The following is an 11,166-nucleotide window of genomic DNA, read 5'->3' on the forward strand; positions in this document are numbered from 1 at the left end:
GTGCATTTAAATGTAATTATAAACTGAATTTTGCAAGTGACTTAAAACATGTTATTTCTAAAAAGAACCCCATATTTTAAGGCCTTGTTAAAAAAAATTCCAACTAGATAGGCCCATAAGTAAGAGTTGTATAAATACTGTGTTTATCTTCATAAAACATTTTACAGTCTCTGTATTCACTATAATTAAATCTCCTTCCATTGCAGATATTATGTATGTCTCTACATACTATAAGACATCTATGCTAGCATATAATAAACCTTGCATCTCACCACAAATTTATAGACAATGCTGCACACAAGAACTAGAAACCACATTGAATTTTCTGGGAGAAAATATTTTCAGGGGACAAAATAAAACAAAACAATTGATTCTCATTCAATCCTATTCCTAATTTTGATCTTAACTGTTTACAAGTGCGTAGTTTTTCCTTGGAGCTCCTGCCATACCCCACAAAAGGGAGCAGTAAATACAGGCAAGGAGGTTCCCAGCACAGCTGTAAGGCTCTTGAGATGTTCACCTCTTGCAAGCCCACTCTGATTAGAACAAAGCTGAAAGATGGAGACAGTCAGAGAGCAATCAGCATCTATAACGATATTTGGCCAAAGAAAAAGGCTTGAGCCTAACCCAGTTTAGGCTTCCTGCTCATTCCGTATGCCATCCACTATGATAGAAGAGTCTCCAACTGTATCTTTACCAAAAATCCTTCACCAGTTTCACTAAATGCTTAAAAACCCCTCACACCTCTGCCTGCCCAAACACTTAAGCCCCTGCCTCCTCCTCCTCCCCCTCCTCTGCATGGAGGCAGCTCTGTCACCTGCAGAAACCCCCTGGCTCAGCCATGCACAAGTGCTGTCACACTTTCTGAAGGCCCCACTACAAAATGACAGATCTGGTGCTGCCAAACTTTACTGAGTGATGGTTGTGGCAGACACTGAGCAACTGGAAAGTCCCATTCCTCCTCTCCCTAACAGAACCAGAGAAGCACATAGCCAGCAGCAATAGGAATGCCAAAGAAGGAGGTTCAACAGCTGCCCCACACCAGGGATGCCACCTACCCCCCTTCAGAGCTTGCATCTCCCTTGTTCTCTCACAGCAGGCCATGTTTGACCTCCCAGACACCTCTCAACACCCACCCATTATCTTAGCAAGCTCCAAAGCAATGCTGGCAATCATCTCAGCAGACATCAGGTATGAGCCCCACCTTCAGAATTTCCACTGATGCTTGGAAAAGGATGTGTTGACTTCAGCTGCATGCAGAGTAACATCAAACACGTACACCCATTAAAGGCTATAGAGAGCTCCTACACTTCTGTTTTTATAAAGAATTACATTTAGTTGTTTCCCCCCAGTAATTTTCTCTTACCCTGCTACAAGAAGCATAAATGGACGTGTAAGAAGAGCATAAAGATGTTTTGCCTGTTTGTTTTGGTTAGAGGCTGTGTGGGGATTTTTTTAAACACATGGCAACATTTTGACTTCTATTCTTAGAAACCATTTGAGGCAAAAAAGGGCCCATGAAAGAATTGAAGTCCACAAATGAACTTCCTTTCTGACAGCTTTTTCTCAGCCATCTCCCCTCCAGTCATGCCTGCCAAAATCCCATGCTTTATAGGGGCATCTGTTCTATTCTCTCCAGGCCAAAAAAGGAGACTTTTCAAACCCTTACTACAGCTGAGGAAATCTATAGCTCAATGAGCCTAACGTGATTTTTCCCCCCATGTGGAGCCCCCATGTTTGCAGCTCCACAAGTGCCATCAGAAGGGAAAGTCCCTTTCTCCCCTCTCCCTTCCTCCAGCCCCATGCTCCCAACCCAGGCCTCGTCTAAAAGCTGTCCTCCTCCCACTCCCCCTCCAACTGCTTTTTACCACGACTGAGAAACTGAGAACAATTTACTTATTCATTTATGAGCCATAAATGAAACTCTGCATCAACAGCTGAACTGACATGTTCTTATGAATACCTGCAGTGCTCTAAGTTCTTCACCCTGCTGTGAACTTGGTATACTTCATACAACAAGAAGTACATAAAAAACAATTGCTTTCCCATGCCAGTACTACTCCTGGAGTAGTATCACAACACAGTGATACTACTGTCTCAGTGGATTTGACTAAGAACTGATTCACATTCCTCAATATAAACAGCAGGTCACCCTGAAACTACACTGCATGCCCAGGATGTGAAGTCACATAGTGGCCTTCAGAGGAAAGTTTGTTTGCTCCCACTGTCACCAGAACAGAGCAGTACAGACATCATACTCCCCATGCCAACCTCACTGTAAGATGGCTTTGTCAAAGTGAAATGCATTTCTTTCAATAACTTACAATTTATGGTGAAAAACGTAGGGCACCACAACTGTATAAATTCCCCATGAAATAACAGTTTTAATGTGTCTGAAATAAGCAGACTTTCTAGAATTTATCACTTGTGTAAGTCTTCAATGCAACCGCAGGCCACAAGCATCACTGCTGTGGCTTTCAGTGAAATCTGCAAAAAGAGACCAGAAAAAATCTAACAAAACAACCCCAGACATTTGCATCAGAAATGGGAGATGAGAAAATTAAGCTGAGCAGCAGGTATATATTTTTATGTATTACAATCAGTATTTGCACAATACCTCTAAACGTGCCTCACGTACCTTATTTTTTAAATGGGTAAAAGCTAATGGCAAGTCTGCAAAGCTCCTTTTTCTCTCTTCAAGCAAAACATGTCTCATAATTTGAGGCACACAAAGGATGTAAGAATATATTAACCGGCAAATGAGCCCTATTTGTAATAATTTATTTATATTTTCTGGACAGCCACAATCTTGTTTACATATAAACTTCAAGAAGCAGGAATAGTCCTAGCAGGTTAAATACAGGCAGGTTTTCAGCCTGAGATTTTTAGTACTGGGCATGAAGACCTAAGCTAGTATCTGTGCCCACTCTACACCCGCTCTTTGTGGCTCAGCCTGTAAATGCATAGCCTCACTGGCAGGCTGCATCTATGAGCTGAATGCATAAGCTCTTCCCCTCATGAAAATGAAAAAAACAAATTAAAAATCAAAGCTAAGCTCTATGTCTGGAAGAAAAAAGGCAATTAAAACAAGAGGAATACATTTCTGACACGGCCCAGTTCTCTGGTGAAATCAAGATTAAGAGGCATGTTTATGAGCAAAACTAAGTCAATATTTTCAAATTGGCTTTTAGAGCAAATCTTAGTTTTACCATTCATAAAATTCAATAGGTAATTACACAGCTAGGCAAAAGTCCTTAGAGGAAAGCAGAAGAATAATGAATTCCCTACATAATTATTTATAGCTGTGTTTTTGAGTGAACACAGTACAACAGGCATCAAGCCAATATTTAAAGGGAAAAAAACCCAGATTTGCAAAACATTAAATATTTCTGTAAGCCAGTCCATAGACAACAGCTTATTTCACAATCTAATCTTCCTTTGCAATACATAAAAATCCCAACAACTTTGCCTGCCTCTCTGATTAATCATTACGATTTAAAATAAAACCTTGACAAAGACGGGTCCAGAAGCACAACCACAAAATATGTAATGCTATCAGAACATGCAATTTGCTTAAAATAATGTTCCTGGGAAGTGCCATAGTGTTGTGTGCAAAACATGTTGTCTGATTTGTATTTTGAAGAAACCCTTGGGAACAAAATCATTACCAAGCATCAGTCAAAATGGCAACTAGAGCTCAAATCCAATTCAGTCTTTCATAACTAACCCTAAGAACATGCTGCTTATCACTCCAAAGCTCAAAAAAGATGATGAAAACTATATAACACAATGTCCTTTAGTTCCCTAAAGACATTATTACATTCAGTTAGGAGCTGATTGGTGTGCAATGATGCTTCTGCTTTTCAAATACACAGCTTAATTGCCAATACAACTTCACAAGAAAACAGAGAGGAAAAAATTTCCCTCTCCTGCTATTCAAAAGACAAGCAGTAGCTGCTAGCAAATAAAAAGAAGGCCAAATTGTTGTTATTTTTTTAAGCTCAAATATCATCAATAACATGCTGGAGACAAAACTAAACAAACATTTTTTTTGTAACAAACAAATAGAACATAATCCAAACATTCCCCTAAAGTCTCATATGTATTATAGTGTCATAAGTAAAAATTATAATAAAAATCTATATCAATACATAAAATTCACAGCACAAAGGAGCTCTAATTGGACTGAAAAGAATGGGGGTTTAATTTGTATATTATATACAGAGCTCTTGCTCCAGTTTCTTTTATACACATCAGAAACAATACTGGATAGATTGCTCTGCTCTCTTTCAGCACTCCACAAAACAGATTTAAATGGAAATGATCGCTGCACACAGGGCTGTGCAGACCACATTTCATTCTTCTTATACAACAGCAGGAGTTTTCAAGCAATTTGAATGTTACTTAGTTTCATTTAAAGGAGAGTACAAAGTTGGCATTACTTTTATTACTGTAGCATGTTGTATGCATAGCAGGAAAGTTACCTGGTATATATATTGGAGCAAGAGGGGCATATGCCCTTAAGGAAATACTGAAACCCAGACAATAAAGTTTATCAATGTCAGCAATAAAACATTAAGTCCCTCCCTCCTGCAGCAGCTTTAACTTAAATGCCCAGCAGCTCTGTGGCTTCAAAAGACTGAATCCTATATCCTTGCTCTTCCCAAATACCTCAATTGCCTTCCATGTGCCTAACACTTCCTTAGGACTAGATGTATTTGTCTTCTTTTATCCAGCCACAATATATTTCTGTGTTAGGAACTGCCACTTTCCATCGATGCTTATGACAAGAACCTGCACACCTCTCACAGCTCCCCTAGCTTAAGGATAGGCCCGCTAATTATGACACAAAAGCACCTTGCAAACATTTTCTTCTTTATGAGGAATGCAGACAGATCCTTGTGATAAATGTTCAGGACAAACCCAGGATTCCTTCTTCGGTGCAGAGGGAAGTGCTTGTAGAGATGCACATAAAAGTTGCAGGAGAAGTTAAGAAGTAAACGGGAAAGGAAACAGGAACCAAGGTAAGGAAAGGAGGTTGGAGAAACAAAAAGCAGCTATAGGCATCATAAGCATTGCTGAAGCAAACAGGTTGTGTGTATCTTATGTCTAGATCAAAACCCCCACTAAACAACATCACAAATTCATTTTTAAGGAAAAACTTATTTCTTGGTTTTAATACAGCACTAAAATAAAATAACAGGAAATTACTGGTACATCATTGGCTCTGTAGGGTTTAAATCCATTTGTTTGCCCTGCTTTTCTTCATTTTTCATCCTTCTTGGAAAAACACAAAATTAATGGATTTCTATTTTTTTTTCTGTAAATAAACGGCTTTGCAAAGCAACTTTGTTCATTTATACCATGTAAAATATCCTGCAAGATATCTGGAGATAAACAATACATATACCAAGAGAGTTTCTGGGAAGGGCACAGCAGCTGAGCCAACAGAAAACTCTGCCCCCATTCAGTTAATATGTGGAACACTGGGCACTCTGGTCATGATTGGTGGCAATTCTTCTTTAGTGCAAGAGAAACCAAGCTGTCCCAGGAGGAGAATCAGAGCAGGAAAGCCTGCTCAAGATGGAATCCAAGCTCTGACACAAATGTCTCAGCAGCAACTGTGAAGAGGCATTTATTTCTCTCATACATCTGCTACAACTTGAACGGCTCTGCCTGTACATTACTTGGTAGGAATGTTTTGTGGGGATTTTTTTTAAATTTACTCTGGACAATTTCACATAACATATTTATTTATTAATTTATTTATCCATTAACATCCCTTCATTATCTTCAGTGACAATACAGTTTCAAAGTTGAGTTTTGCTTCTGCAATCTATGAAATATCTAATTTTTCACAGAAGCCTACTCATCTTTCAATCATTTGTATTACATCACTTGGGTAACTACTAAATTTTATTTTATGGAAATATATAAATCTCTTCTGTAAAAATCTACACTTGAAGTCACACTCCCTTTAAAGCCCTCAGAAAGATATAGACACACTTAGTCTACAGCTCACCAAACCTGCTTCCTATAGTAGTTCTGGAGATTTGATAAATTATGCCTCATACTCTGTAGAGACAACCAGATCTCCAGTGACTATAGGAGCCCACCTCAACATCACTACCTGGTTTGATGATCCCTTCCTTGTGGATCCTCTTTGCCCTGCTCCTTTCCATGACAAGAGGAGCAAGAGGAGATACTTCAGACCAACTTCAGATTTCATTTAGGTAAACAAGAAAGGCAAAGAAGCATGTTCAGCTGGTGTAAAATAAACACTCATACTCTGCTAAAAATGTTCCAGGCTGAAATGAACAACCACAAGGAGCTAAGGAAAACAGCAACACAGAATTCCTTACAAAGATTCCTTGGAATTGGGAGATCCTCTTTCTACTCTCAAACACTACTTAGACTCACAGTATTTTAAGACAGGACAAAATGTCCCAAACAAATAATTTACTTGATCCAGGGTTTCCACCTTGATACAGTTGACTGCCACTGAAAACTCCCATGATCAACTAATATTTCAAATCTATATGCAACAGACACTGAAATGTAATAAGGGCCTAACTTTATCAAATCCACAGTCCACCACAAAACCTACCAACACAATCACAGCAGGACAAAGTCGAAGAATTTTGTTAACAGAAGATGTGTACTGATACAATCAATGCAACATCAATGGAGTCATTAAATAATTTGGGATGAAATTTGCATGTTCATGCAAAACAAGCCAGTAGAGAAGGAGGTGTTATGCCTGCTTATGGTAAACTCCACCCCCAAAATTCTGCTATGAAAGTTCCCAAATTCCAGAACCTCTCCGAAAAAGATGGCAAAGTCTGTATTGAAGATACCATGGCTTGAATCAGCTGGGCATGAAGAACTGTGTTTCAGACTGCACAGGCTCAGTCCCTGTGGTGCTCTGGGTACCATTTCTACTCTCCAAGCTGTCAAGCACACGCCCATTGACACACACCCTCCATCCTCAAGAGCACAGTCTCAGTAGCACCAGAGCCACCCTGGGCTCTGGATACACTTCCAGCCACCCTCTGTTGGCCAGAATGAGCTGTCCTGCAAGTACCCACATTGGTCTGGTATCCCCACGGCTTCCACCAGGATCTCTCCCTTTGAAGTAGAGACACAGACACCGAGGCACAGGAGCCTACAGCACTGCCCCATCTTCTACAGGCTCCTTCCAACATCGGTGCAATGGGGGACAAATGCTGCCAAGGATTTCCCCTCCAACTCATGCCTTAAAATAACACTGGAATGTGGGAGGAAAGCATCTAGGTTAACACTGCCTCATGCAGCACTATTTTAAGCAGGAAAACCCTGAGGACTGGTAGGGTTTTGATTCTTTCTTCCAAATGTTGCCACTGTAGGCACTTCCATTAGACTCTGCCTCCTCCTCCAGCCTTAATCACCTGATAGCATTAGAGTAACAAAAATAAGGGTAACTACTATACATGGAAAGGAATGAGAAATGAAAAAGTATTTTTATGCCAAGATCAAAACAATAGCAACCAAATATTTTTCATTGTGCCAGAAGAGACTTCTGCTATTTCTCAGACTACAGCATCAGTCTGAGCTGACAACTTACAAAAAATAAATTAAAAATTATATTTTGAACATTTACACCAGCAAGCAATCCACTCTTTCAGAGCTGAAAACCCATACCTGGCGTACAAAACTGTTGGAGGTAGTGTCAGAAGATGTACTCCCATCTGATCCTTTAAATCGGTTTTTTCTTCTTGCCCCTTTACCGTAAGACTGTTTAAAAAAAAAAAAAAAATTAGAGAAACAGCATTATAGCATTAGTTTGTGTTGCACAGAAAGCTTCCAGTTTCTCCTCGGCTAGCAGGGATTCAGATTATCAGCTTTGTGCCAATCAATAAGCACATACTCAGTAAGTAACTGATGGGATGCATGTGTAAGTGCTCACCAAGCATGGTCAATTGAGCCCTAAATGTTTTGCTGTTGTTGGGTTTTTTACACATTTGGATTCAGAAATGTATTTATAGACTCACATAGATATAGCATTATTTACCTAAGTCACAGTGATTAAAAAGTACAGTTTGTTGTGCAGCTAGCTTAAATAAACAAAGCAGGATAGGATGTACTGGAGCAGCCTCCAGTACATCACAGCTATGAGCCAAGTCAGCTGAGGGAACATCAAACAGCAAGAAGTGACAAACAACTTGTTGATACAATCTTACAACTGAGGGAGACTTTACAATAATAATTTTTTTACAATAAGTTCAAGAAAGTAAATGCAGTATAACAATAAAAAAAAGGACTATATGTGTAACTGGGAAAGGGGTAATATGCTACTAAAAAGCAAGGCATCTTTTATCTACTTTTATCTACTAGGAATTTAAAGAGACATGGAGAAACCTATGATTGGCTGAAACAAAACTTTAAAACTATGGTTTTAAAACCAGAAAATCATGGTTTAGAAACAAAGCAAATGCATACATGTGTCCACAGAAAGCCACTTTTTGTGCATTAAATATGGATCATCAATAAATATGTTTACATTAAATTTCAAGGGAAAAAAAAGAAGTCATTCAAAACTCTATTATTTGCAACCATTTATTTCTGTGTAAGGGAGTGCAGACTGTGTAGACTGTAAACTCTGCCATGACACCACCTCTGGGCTCTGCAACCTTCAGAGCTTTGGGCTTGAGCTTACTGGTTCTCATGGTAGGGAAGAGTGGGCTCCAGTGCAGGCTGAAGCACTTAAAATCTCATAGAGGCAGATTTTCAACGTCGTGTCTTCAAAATCTGAGTGCTGTTCTTAGCAGTAACACATACGTAAGTGTGATTAAATATTTTGCAGTCTAAGACTATCTGAGGAGGATGACAGATAGCCACTACTAACTACAGATCATTTGACAAATCCGGTAACTTGCCTCCACCAAGGGCAAGAGAACAATCTCAAACTGTAACTGTGTTGATTCTGGGTGAGTTTGGAGCACTAGATGAAATCTAATACACCAGTCTTTTAGAAAGGATGACTCAAGAAACAGTAGCTCTGTCAGCCGGACACTCAGCCTCGGCAAAAACAGTATCTGTTATCTCACTAACCTAACAATGACCTACAACAAAAGCAATGTTGTATTCCCCAAAAAACAGATTTATGGGAGAGATATTTTGCCAAGCTCATATGGTTTTTTTCAAAACTGCAAAACAGTAAGAAATTTCTGAAAGGCACCCAAATTGATTCTACACATGCTGGTTAGGGCAGAACTATACAAATATCAGCATGTTGAAGATCATGGGGGTGAAAATAGGACTTTCTGATGAGTCTGGGACTGTAACCCAGCAGGTCTCAAAATATAAAATTAAATTTCAATCAGGAATAGTTTTAAATGGTTGTATTTCTAAAAGGAATCTTTTATAACTGAAGAACTTCTTGGTAATGAAAAGGTCTTCCTAGGTCAGTAAGAGTAATAGGTAGATTGGAACCATTGTTACAAGCAAATTATAAAAAAAAATTTCCAGTTATAATAGACAGTTCTATCAGAACCGTATTTTTCCACCTAGTATAATATAATTAATATAATATTCCACCTAATATAATATCAAAGTATCTAAAATACATAAAAAGTATCTCTGACAGCAGTATTCTTCAAATATAATAACATCTTTAAATCAAAATTAACATGTTGTGAATGGCTCCCACTGAGTTAATTGTCTAGGGTTACCCACAAATATTCTGAATTCCTTTCCTAGAAATTTTGTGGAAGAATATAGAAATACACTTATGAAAAAATAGAGAATTTCTAACATTCACAAAGGAGCTCAAGAATATAAAGCATCTACATGAAGACCACACGGTCTAGGCAATTTCATTAATAGTGTACAGTACAATATTGTGTAATTCCCAAGGAGAAAATTAAAAATATGTACATATATTCTCTCTCACAGTCACACATTTCGTATTTCTCTCCACTTTCTACAATATTTATTTTATTTAAAGTATCATACTGCTCAGTTTGCTAACACAAAAAAAATATGAGAGGCAAGAGAGGGACTGAGTCTAGAGTAATGAGGATAAAACAAATAAGAGCAGAAAAAGAATACATTACAAGCACAGATAGAGAAGTGTGCCTTATATCTGTGTAGCAATGACTAAAAGCATTTATTTCTGGCAACTTCACAGCAAATGCAGCTCAGGCTAAAAGTCACCTTGATTTTTCAGTTTTAGAAGGTTTTTTTGTGCACAGCAACATGCACATTTTTATTCTACTGTTCTATAAGTGAAAACTCTTCAGAAGCACAAGCTGCATACTAACTTTAAACACAAAAAACCTGTTGACATGATGGCAGGCTGTGGCTACAGATTGTAGGCAGAGTCAGTTTTACATCTGCTTCTTTGCACTGCTTCTTCTGAGCAGTTTTCAGTCAGAAGAATGGGGGACAACTTTTGTATGTGGGAAAACTGGGATTTGTTGACTCTTTTCATTATTTTAAAGGATGCTAACTGGAGACTACATTTGTTTTCCATGCCTTTCAAGCTTATTCCCACAGTCAGAAATGCCTGAAACTTTATTCTGAAGATGAGATTAGCTTCCTATAATCAAAACAATCTTATATATTATTAAAACTTATTAATTATCTCTGCCATGTGGAGAAGTTTGCATACTCATCCTGTCACAGTCATTACGTTTTGCTTCTTCATGTGTATTTTTTTTCCACAAGATCCTAATGTGAGAACAAGGCCTTTGTAAATAAATAAATATATAAATAAAAGAAATAGTGATATATCAGTTACTTTCAATTCTCAGGGAAAAAAAACCAGAATATTTTTGCCCAATATGTTACTGTGATTTTCATGTTAAAATACATTCCCTTATCTGTGTTCTGTGCAGCAGTTGGCTGCAATTAGGCAGCTAAAAATAAAGGGCTGAATCACGACATGAGGACATTGGCCAGTAAAAAGAAGCAACATGGGGCAGTCATTCCTAACCTGTGTGGTAGCTGTACCTAACAGAACAACCACTGGAGTCCAAACACCTCAGCACCCCAGGACACAGCCTCCAAACCCAGCAGGGCAGGGCTGGCACACCATCACTTGTCCCAGCTGATCTGGTTACAACTGACTCCAGCCCTGTGAACAAGCTTGTTCATATAAGAAGTTTGCTGACAGTAACATCAGTA

At 38.6% G+C, this 11,166-nt stretch overlaps 1 long non-coding RNA gene across 1 annotated transcript in view; it reads right to left on the reverse strand.

Moving 5' to 3' along the window:
* The window catches only part of LOC128796175 (uncharacterized), a 41,915-nt gene extending 37,149 nt beyond the window's left edge, over positions 1-4,766 (reverse strand). The window contains exon 1 of the long non-coding RNA XR_008433747.1: positions 4,672-4,766. This is a non-coding gene — a long non-coding RNA (uncharacterized LOC128796175). The remainder of the gene's footprint in view (positions 1-4,671) is intronic.
* Between the last annotated feature and the right edge of the window lie 6,400 nt (positions 4,767-11,166).

This window comes from Vidua chalybeata, chromosome 1 (assembly GCF_026979565.1).
Source record: "Vidua chalybeata isolate OUT-0048 chromosome 1, bVidCha1 merged haplotype, whole genome shotgun sequence".
Lineage (NCBI taxonomy): Eukaryota > Metazoa > Chordata > Aves > Passeriformes > Viduidae > Vidua > Vidua chalybeata.